General features: G+C 37.7%; 1 non-coding gene across 1 annotated transcript; it reads right to left on the reverse strand.

Moving 5' to 3' along the window:
- Positions 1-8,772: 8,772 nt before the first annotated feature.
- Positions 8,773-8,879, reverse strand: LOC132315439 (small nucleolar RNA R71). Its single transcript, XR_009483648.1, has one exon. It is a non-coding gene; the product is annotated as a small nucleolar RNA R71 (small nucleolar RNA).
- Between the last annotated feature and the right edge of the window lie 312 nt (positions 8,880-9,191).

A 9,191-nucleotide genomic window follows, 5' to 3' on the forward strand; every position in this document is an offset into this window, starting at 1 on the left:
GGTCGGATTTTGACTCGGCCATTATCGGGAGCCGTGGACCATTCCTGCATGCTTAAAATTGCCTCTTACGTTTACGTGCATGATTGTTTTTAAGAAAAACCCTTTCATTTGTGTTTTGAGCTTCCTACAGACTCATTTTAAAATTTTCTCGCATAATCTGATTCAAGGGCATTTTGGGGATTTCCTTCAGGAAATAAATTCTGTTCTTGACTTTGTCACATAGAAAATGTGATTTTAGGGGGATTTTCTTCGTGACATTTTTTCAAAAAATGTCATCTTGATCTCGAAAACGTCGCTCTAAACTCAAAAAATGTCATCTTGATCTCGAAAACGTCGCTCTAAACTCAACTTTCTGTATTTTCCACTATTTCTGCTGCATTTCACTGTTTCTGTCAAGGTTGAACCGGTTCAAGATGGTTGAACCGGTTCAAGAGTTAGTTTTTGGTCCAACATGAACATTCTACCCATGTTAAACTAGTTTAAGAATGTTGAACCGGTTCAAGTCTTCCAGAGTTATTTGGCAGGTTCAGCCTTGGCCTTCCAACTTTGAACTGTTGTAACTTCTTCGTTTTAACTTTGAATTGGTCTGTTCTTGAGTCTAAACTGACCGCACCGAAATAAAATTTTCAATGGTACCAATTTTAGTTTTAGATTCTTCTCCTAGCTCGAGATATCCTTATTTTAGTGAGAGGGTGTCGGTTTTGGTTCAAACAGGGATAGGGTTCACTTGGGATTTCTTTTCCAGTGGCCTTGGGACTTTATGTGAAGTTACCAAAGGATGTTTTTGGACATTTGTTATTTCATTTGACTTGTTGGAAGTCAAATTCCTTTCTCTTAGAGTAAAATGACCATTTTACCCTTGGTCCTTTTTTCGGTAGGGTTTTGATACGCTTATCTTCGTTTTACTTCCGTTGAGCCTCAAAACTCTTTCAAAGTCCATTCTTGTGTCCTAGGATAACGTACATCTCCATGGACTTGTTTTCAAGTTGCTTTCGCACTTTATTCCTTTGGGTTCTGTGACCTCATAGAAGGTCATCTTAGGTTCTTAGAGGTGTGTTGTGCCTTGGGAGACCATTGTCTTGTTTCTTACTTCCACATTCTGAATCCGCTTCGGGTCATCACAGGACACACTGGGTTGAAAAATCCAGGGTCGTCACAGGTGGTATCAGAGCATCCGGGTTCGAATACCTTTCGACGACGAGTTGCGGGTGTATATCATACTTGTGTTGCCATGCTCTACGTGTTGAAATGCTTCTTGATAACATGTCTTGTTTGATAACATACCTTGTGTGATATTATATTCACATGCACAAGTGTCTTGAGACATCTATTATTTGTTAAGCATGCTTTATGTGTATATATGCTTCCTGATAACATGGTCTGGGTTGCTATCATGTCCTGGTGTCATATCACGTCTATTTGCTTATGTGGAAACTTGCTTAGAAGCTTACCTTAACTATCTTAGCATATAGTATATGCTCGTCTGTCTAAGTACATTGTATACGCTTGTTCATCTTAACATGATTATATGCAGCATATCGTCATGCCTTACGTTCTTCTCCTGTATAAACTGACATGTCTTACATAAATTTTGCTACTTGTGTGAGTAGATAGTCCGTTCCTATGTTGCATTCTAGCTGTTTACTTTCATGTCTAGTTTTGACATCATCTCTTTGGGTCTGTCGTATCCCTTGAATGCATTCTTGTTTCACGAGTTTCTTCCTTGGATAGGAGAAATTCATCCTGTAAGGACCCATGTCGGGAACCTTCTTGTCTGTTTTCTTGGTTGGGTGTTTCGGGACCTTAGTCTAACGGTTGATGCGAGTAAGGCTTATGTGAGCGTAGAATCATAGTCCTTGTCTGGTGGAGTGAGACGTGGGCAAGGGAGGCACGGTTTCATTTCCTTTTCCTTCGTGGCTTCATAGGTGTTTTGCAAGGTAGGAGCTACTGGCTCTACTTGCACTGTGGATCTAAGGCCTTAAGCGTAATGGTGCCTATGACATTGTTGTCAGAGTTTTGGGATTAGCTACCCCAACTCTCGCAGATGCCTGGTTCCCGTAGTACTTCTGGTAATGATCGTTTCCGACATTAATGTCATCCGTATCGATAGGTTTTTCAGAATTGACATGGTTCGGGGTATGTTATGAACTAGTGTCTTATACCGTCATGCTACCTTATTGACGAATAAGTTTGAGCGGGTTCTGGTCACTGTTCATACTGCCTTGTCATTCACTTCTTTTATCATGTTTAACGTTTCATTGTCTTGGGATTCTCTGGTGGTTGACATTGAGTTAACGTACCGATACGTATGAGGTGTTGTCTCGGTTCGTGGTTTCGCATTCCTTCAGTTGATCTTGAGACTTCTGGAGTTATCATTCAGTGCCTCATGAGCTGCCCTTCGGTTTGACCTTTTGTTCGGTCTTTATTCTGTTCTTTTCCAGTTTGTTCCTAATTTCGGGGACAAAATTCCTTTAAGGAGGGTAGGCTGTAATGATCCGATCATTTTCCTCCCTTTCCTTTTTCTCAATTTTTATGGATCAATTTTTTCCTTTTAATTTTTTTTTCTGAGTTCGATTTCTCATCACTTAGTGTTCGAGTGCTCAGAAATGGTTTCCGAGACTCTTCGTTTGGATTGACAACTTCCTTTGAGGACTGAATCATTTCCACATTTGCACTTTCGGGCACTATTCACTTTCGTCCTTCTCCCTATTCTGTCTTTTCACCGTTGGTCACTTTTTGACACAACCTCACTTTTTGAGCTCGGAGTTGATTTCTGACTTCACATATCTTCATTCTATGTGGTTTCCACGAAATATGTATCTTTACTTTTGTAGAAAAGTACTCTGGTTGCTTCCGGTGTCCATAGGGGCATGGATGCATAGTTCTTCAGAATCTTTTTCTTTTCTTGGGGTGTTTTTCATAAATATCTTTTGAAGATATTTTATTTCAGGGGTTTTTAAGAAAATATCTCATTCTGGGCAGTTTTACAATTAACCCTTTTTTGTAGGAGCCATTACGCAATTAACGAAAGTTATTGCAAAATACCTCGTTTTATGCCTAGATTCTCATACGAGATTCATTTTCACATTTCGTCGAGTCGTGTACTCTTAGAATTTCCTCCTGGTTATTTTCCCCAGTTTTACGGATTTCTGACCCCGGTTGCCGCCGAACTTGTTCGGGGCACATCTCTCTGCTCAGGACTCAGTTTTTGACGCCTATTCTTCTGTTATTCATTTTTTTCTCATTTCAGTTCTTTTTTGTTCACAAAATTTCACCATTTGAGCGCGTCTGCTTAAATTCCACTTTTTCGAACCCGGCGGGACCCGTTCGGGGCACTTTTAGGATTTTTCTATTAATAGGGGACTTAAAGTCAAAAGTCAGATTTCAAAGTCTTCCTCCCCTTTCTTTGGCCGACAGCCATGGCAGCCCCTTGGGCTGCCACTCTTTTCTCTTCTTTTCCGAGCACTTCCCTCGCGTAAAACGCCGTAGTACCTTTGTATTTATTGCTCGCCTTGACAACGCGCACCTTTCCCCCTTATTAGATCCCATTTTTGGCCATTTTTTGAGTTCAGGTTTGAAGCCAATTTTTTATTTTCATGGTAACTCCTTGGTGTTTAATGTTCCTCTCGTTGTCCCCGACATAACCTAGGAGTATCATCAAATTCGGAGCATTTTTCTTTCAGTGGGTATTTGAGATTTCATCTCAAATGGAGGTAGGGGGTATTATAATTTATATTCTTGGTGTATTGCATGCTATTGATGCTTATACAACTCATTTACATGTCTTTGTATCAAATATAGAGATTTTATTATTTATTTTTCTAGTATGAGATTTGATTTTCCCGGTCGGTTGTAACTTGGTTTAAACATATGCCATGATAGAATATTACCCCTTGACATGTTCATTGACATATATTAATTTGAGAACATTTGGACAAGTATTGAAGATTTTAATTAATACTTTTCTTGAATGAAAATTTAATTCATGTGGCCTTATCTAGCATGAAATTGATATGTGATGTCATATTACATTAGGCCCTAGCATACTCTTCAACATAGGTGAATTTGAGAGTAATCGGAGGTGTTTTAAAATCTAAAGACAATTGATTAATTTGATTAATTAATTTATTCCAAGTGCGCTATTCACTCCATTGGATTTCCGACTTGACATTCTTGATGTGCATGCCATATACTTTCACATATATTATTTTGAGAATTTTTGGACAACCTTGATTTCTAGAGAAATTAACTAATTAGGTTAATTAATTTCTACTTAGTGTTCTAATGAGTTAGACTTGTATTTCATGGGGTTTTTGTCTTTTTATCACGTATCTTGACTTGTTACAACTTAGCTTTATTAATGTAGTTGATGAACTTGCACCCTTACATTGGAATGATTTAATTATTCAAGTGTTGTTAAACAAATCATTAAATCATTAATCTTATACTAATGGTATGTTTACACCAATAGATTATATGTGCTATATATATCCTAGATCATAGTCTATGTAAATGCATACTATGAATTCTTGACATTTCACATGTCATGATGTTGAGAACTTAGGGCATGACTTGTGTGTTTCCAAAATCTTGGTTGTGCATGAAACGTGTTTAATGCATTACTTATAGCTTGATGCCATCTTGACTTGCATAACTTGTTGATTTTAGAAACTTGGGGATATCAATCAAGAAGTGACATGGCTAGGACTTGGTTCTAGTACGGGAGGTAGAGAGCTCCCTACACTATCGTGCGCACTAGGGGAAGGTACCCTTGGGTTAGTAGCCCTAAAGTGATCCCAAGAGAACGATTTTCTATCGTGCGCACTAAGGGAAGGTACCTATGGGTTAGTAGCCCTAAAGTGATCCCAAGAGTACGGTTTTAATCCGGGCGATATCCAAGTTTCCACATTGTTTGATTTCACTCTTTAAATTTCAAGTGTTGCATTCCTTGAATATTAAAAACTCTTTTTATGTTATAGGAAATGTTCCATCCTTGTTTAATTGCATAGATATTATGCCTTGCTCTTGATTTCATGTATAACTCTTGTCGTGTTAATTGGTATGTCCCAATCATGTAAATTGCATTGATAATGTGATCCTTGTATTCTAATATCCTCTTGTCATGTTATATGTAGTATTTCTTACCTTGTTTAATTGCATAGACATTATACTTACTTCATGTATTTAGACCTCATTCAGTACACTTGAAACTGTACACTTGCTTCTTGTATCGAGATTCCATTTAGTATACTCGTGTCTCGTATACTTGTCTTGTGTGTTTCTAATCCCATTTAGTATACTTGTGTTTTGTATACTTGCCTTGTATATTTCCATCTTCGTTTAGTACACTTGTAACCAGTATACTTGTATGTCATGTATCTCAATTCAATTGCATGAGTAGCTTAGGATGATCCCTGAGTCTCACTTTGACATAGAAGATAGGTGGCATGGCCCCTTTTTAATTGTTTCAAGTAAATGCAAAAATCTTTAAAAAAATTGAATCTATGCATGCTCATTCTCTACGAGTAAACTTGTTTACTCACCCCGAAGTTACTGGGGATTTTGTTCAGGTACGAAGACTTGGTTCGTGATGCTCATCATTCCGTGGATGACTTGTAACTTTTAAGTTTCCATTTCATGCAAATGTTAGCATGAGATGCCTTTTACAGCTTTTTATGTCAAACTTGTATATTTGATTCCATGCATATAATGTGTACATAAGTGCACCTTTTGTATTGTATTTGACATGTATGACATGAGGCCAGAAGCCAATGACATGTATTTTGTATCCAATGTAAATTTTGACTTCATGAAATATTTTGAAAATATTGAAAAATGTCAAGTTATTGTTTTGCCATGTTTGCATCGGGTGTGGGAATTCCATTTTCATTCTATCATAGGGTCATATTAATCATGTATGAAGTGTGGCCAAGGGCCAAACGGTCATTTGAAACCATTTCATAATTTTGGTTTTCACATTTTCCATTTCAAGTTCATTTTCACCTTTTTGGCCATCGGGGGCTCGGATTTTGACTCAGCCATTTTCAGGAGCCGTGGACCATTCCCGCACACTGAAAATCACCTTTTACGTTTGCATGCATGATCGTTTTTAAGAAGAAAAAAAAAAAAAAAAAAAAAAAAAAAAAAAAAAAAAAAAAACACCTTTCGTTTGTGTTTTGAGCCTCTTATGGACTCATTTTAAAATTTTCTCGCATAATCTGGTTCAAGGGCATTTTGGGGATTTTCTTCTGGAAATAAATTCTTTTCTCAACTCCGTCACATATAAAATGTTATTTTAAGGGGAGTTTCTTCACGATATTTTTTTGAAAAATGTCATCTTGATCTCAAAAACCGCTCTCCAAAGTCAATTTTCTGCATTTCACTGTTTCTATCAAGGTTAAACCAGTTCAAGATGGTTGAACGGGTTCAAGAGTCAGTTTTTGGTCCAACATGGATGTTTTACCGATGTTGAACCGGTTCATTAATGTTGATCTGGTTCAAGTCTTCCAGAGTTGTTTTGCAGGTTCAGCCTTGGCCTTCCAACTTTGAACTGTTGTAACTTCTTCGTTTTAACTCTAAATTGGTCCGTTCTTGAGTCTAAACTGACCATGTTAAAATAATCTTTCCAATGGTACCAATTTCAATTTTAGATTATTCTCCTAGCTCTAGATATCCTTATTTTAGTTAGAAGGTGTCGGTTTTGGTTCGAACCGGGATAGGGTTCACTTGGGATTTCTCTTCCTTTGGCCTTGGGACTTCGTGTGAAGTTACCAAAGGATGTTTTCAGACATTTTTTATTTCATTTGACTTGTTGGAAGTCAAATTCCTTCCTCTTAGGGTAAAATGACCATTTTACCCTTGGTCCTTCTTTCGATTGGGTTTTGATACGCTTATCTTCGTTTTGCTTCCATTGAGCCTCAAAACTCTTTCAAAGTCCATTCTTATGTCCTAAGGATAACATACATCTCTATGGAATTGTTTTCAAGTTGCTTCCGCACTTTACTCCTTTGGGTTCCATGACCTCATAGAAGGTCATCTTAGGTTCTTAGAGGTGTGTTGTGCCTTGGGAGACCGTTGTCTTGTTTCTTACTTCCGCATTCTGGATCCACTTCAAGTCATCACAGGACACACTGGGTTGAAAAATCTAGGTTCATCACAGGTAGTGGTGAACTCTATGTCCCAAGAATCTCCCTAATTTATCAAACATTGAATGCCTAGGAAGGCAATGCTTGGTGGTGAACTCTATGTCCCAAGACTCCTCTCTCATTCTCTACACCTCATTTGTTTAGTTGTTTTACATTGCATTATTTTAGTTAAATTGTAGTATTATTTAATTAACAAATCCCTTTTTTGATCATTCGACCTACTAATCCAACATTAATTCTGAAATACCGTGCCTTTCCCTTGGGACGATCCCTACTCACTCTTGCTACATTAGTAGTAGTTAGTAGTGGTAGTGGCATTTTACAAATTCAAACTTGGCCATATTTCATCACACACCTTGCACTTTGGTTGTGGATCGACGACAAGTTCACACCAAGTTTTGGCGCCGTTGCCGGAGATTTGGCAACGCCGTATTTTGGGATTAATTATGAATTAGTACTCTTTTGATCTTGTTTTTACTTTTTTTTACTTTGTTTACTTATTGTGTTTATTCTTGATTGGCTAGGTACTTGGAGCCAAGGGAAGTGAAGCAAAGGAATTCTAAAGCAAAGAAGCAAGCTAAGCTAAATAAAGCATAAAAAGCTAAAAATAAAAATTGCAAAGCAAAGCAAGGCAAAAGTTAAAAAAAATATAATATTTTGAAGTTGCTTAAGGACCCTTTGTGAGCTTTTCTAACTCTCTTGCTTAGTTAAATCATCGGCCCACGTGGTGGCAATTCTTATTTTCATTCGTTAAATCCTCGGCCCGCGTGGTGGTAATTTATTTCTTGCATTTGTTGAAAGCATGGGAGTATGGGATCAATGTATGTGGAGGTTTGTTGTTAATTGACTTGTTGCGTAGGAGGAGTGTTTGCTACTTGTTATTTGTTGAGTTGTTGTTTGTTTTGATTGTGCATGCATGGTTGTAGGTCTTTGAATCCTACTCTTATCCCATTGAATTTTAATATTGAATTAGTTGTTCAAAATCCAAGAGGGATGGGTAATTCAAGTGACTCCATTTCATCAATGGAATAACATAATGAGGACCACGTTGAAGACCTTGGTCACATCGACCAACAAGGCATTCTTCACCCTAATGTGCATCATCAACATGATAAAATGCAAGTACCATTAGGCAAGCCTAAACCCTTCATTCCACAACAACAAGGCCAAGTTCCAATGGGAATGCCAAGGCCATCCTTTGCACCACCTCCACCTCCCATTGTTCAAGCAAATCATGGTGCTCATGTAGAGCCACTAATTGTGAATCCTCCCCTTGTTTTAAGAGACCATTATGTGCCCAATGAGTATAATGCACTAACGTGCATTCAACTTTCTCCATTTAGAGCACACCATTATGAGATTAAACCACAAACAATCAAAATGCTTCCCAATTACCATGGGTTACCAAATGAAGAACCTTATAAGCATTTGGATGAATTTCTTGAAGTATGTTCCACCGTGAAATAAATGGCATGCCAGAAGAAGTTTTGAGGTTAAAACTCTTCCCTTTCACCCTAAAAGATAAATCAAATATTGGTTCAACAATTTGAGACATTTTTCTATAACTACTTGGGCAAAGATGCAACAAGAGTTCTTGAAGAAGTACTATCCGGTGTCTAAGACCAATGCAATGAGAACTTCAATTCGTGAATTCTCATAAGGGGATGGGGAAATGTTTCATGAGGCATGGGAACGATTGAACAATTTACTTAGGAAATGTCCTCACCATGACATCCCTAAATGGCAATTAGTTCAATACTTCTTCAAAAGTTTTTCGGACAACCATAAGGGTATGGTTAATGCTTATATAGGTGGTTCTTATCTTGATAAGCATGAAGATGATGTGTGGCACTTATATGACAGCATAAGTGAAAACTCCATGCACCGATCTTTATCATCTAAAAATGGTACAAATATAGGTGGAAAGAAGAATATAGGCTTATATCAAGTTAACCATTCTAATGATATAGTCGCCGAAGTGAAGTCTTTATCCCAAAGGTTTGATCAATTTTTTATCAACCAAAATTCGGCCCATCGAGCGTCTTC

This window comes from Cornus florida, unplaced genomic scaffold, assembly GCF_030987335.1.
Source record: "Cornus florida cultivar Cherokee Brave unplaced genomic scaffold, ASM3098733v1 CherokeeBrave_3.0.0_Hap2_Chr06, whole genome shotgun sequence".
Taxonomy (NCBI): Eukaryota; Viridiplantae; Streptophyta; class Magnoliopsida; order Cornales; family Cornaceae; genus Cornus; species Cornus florida.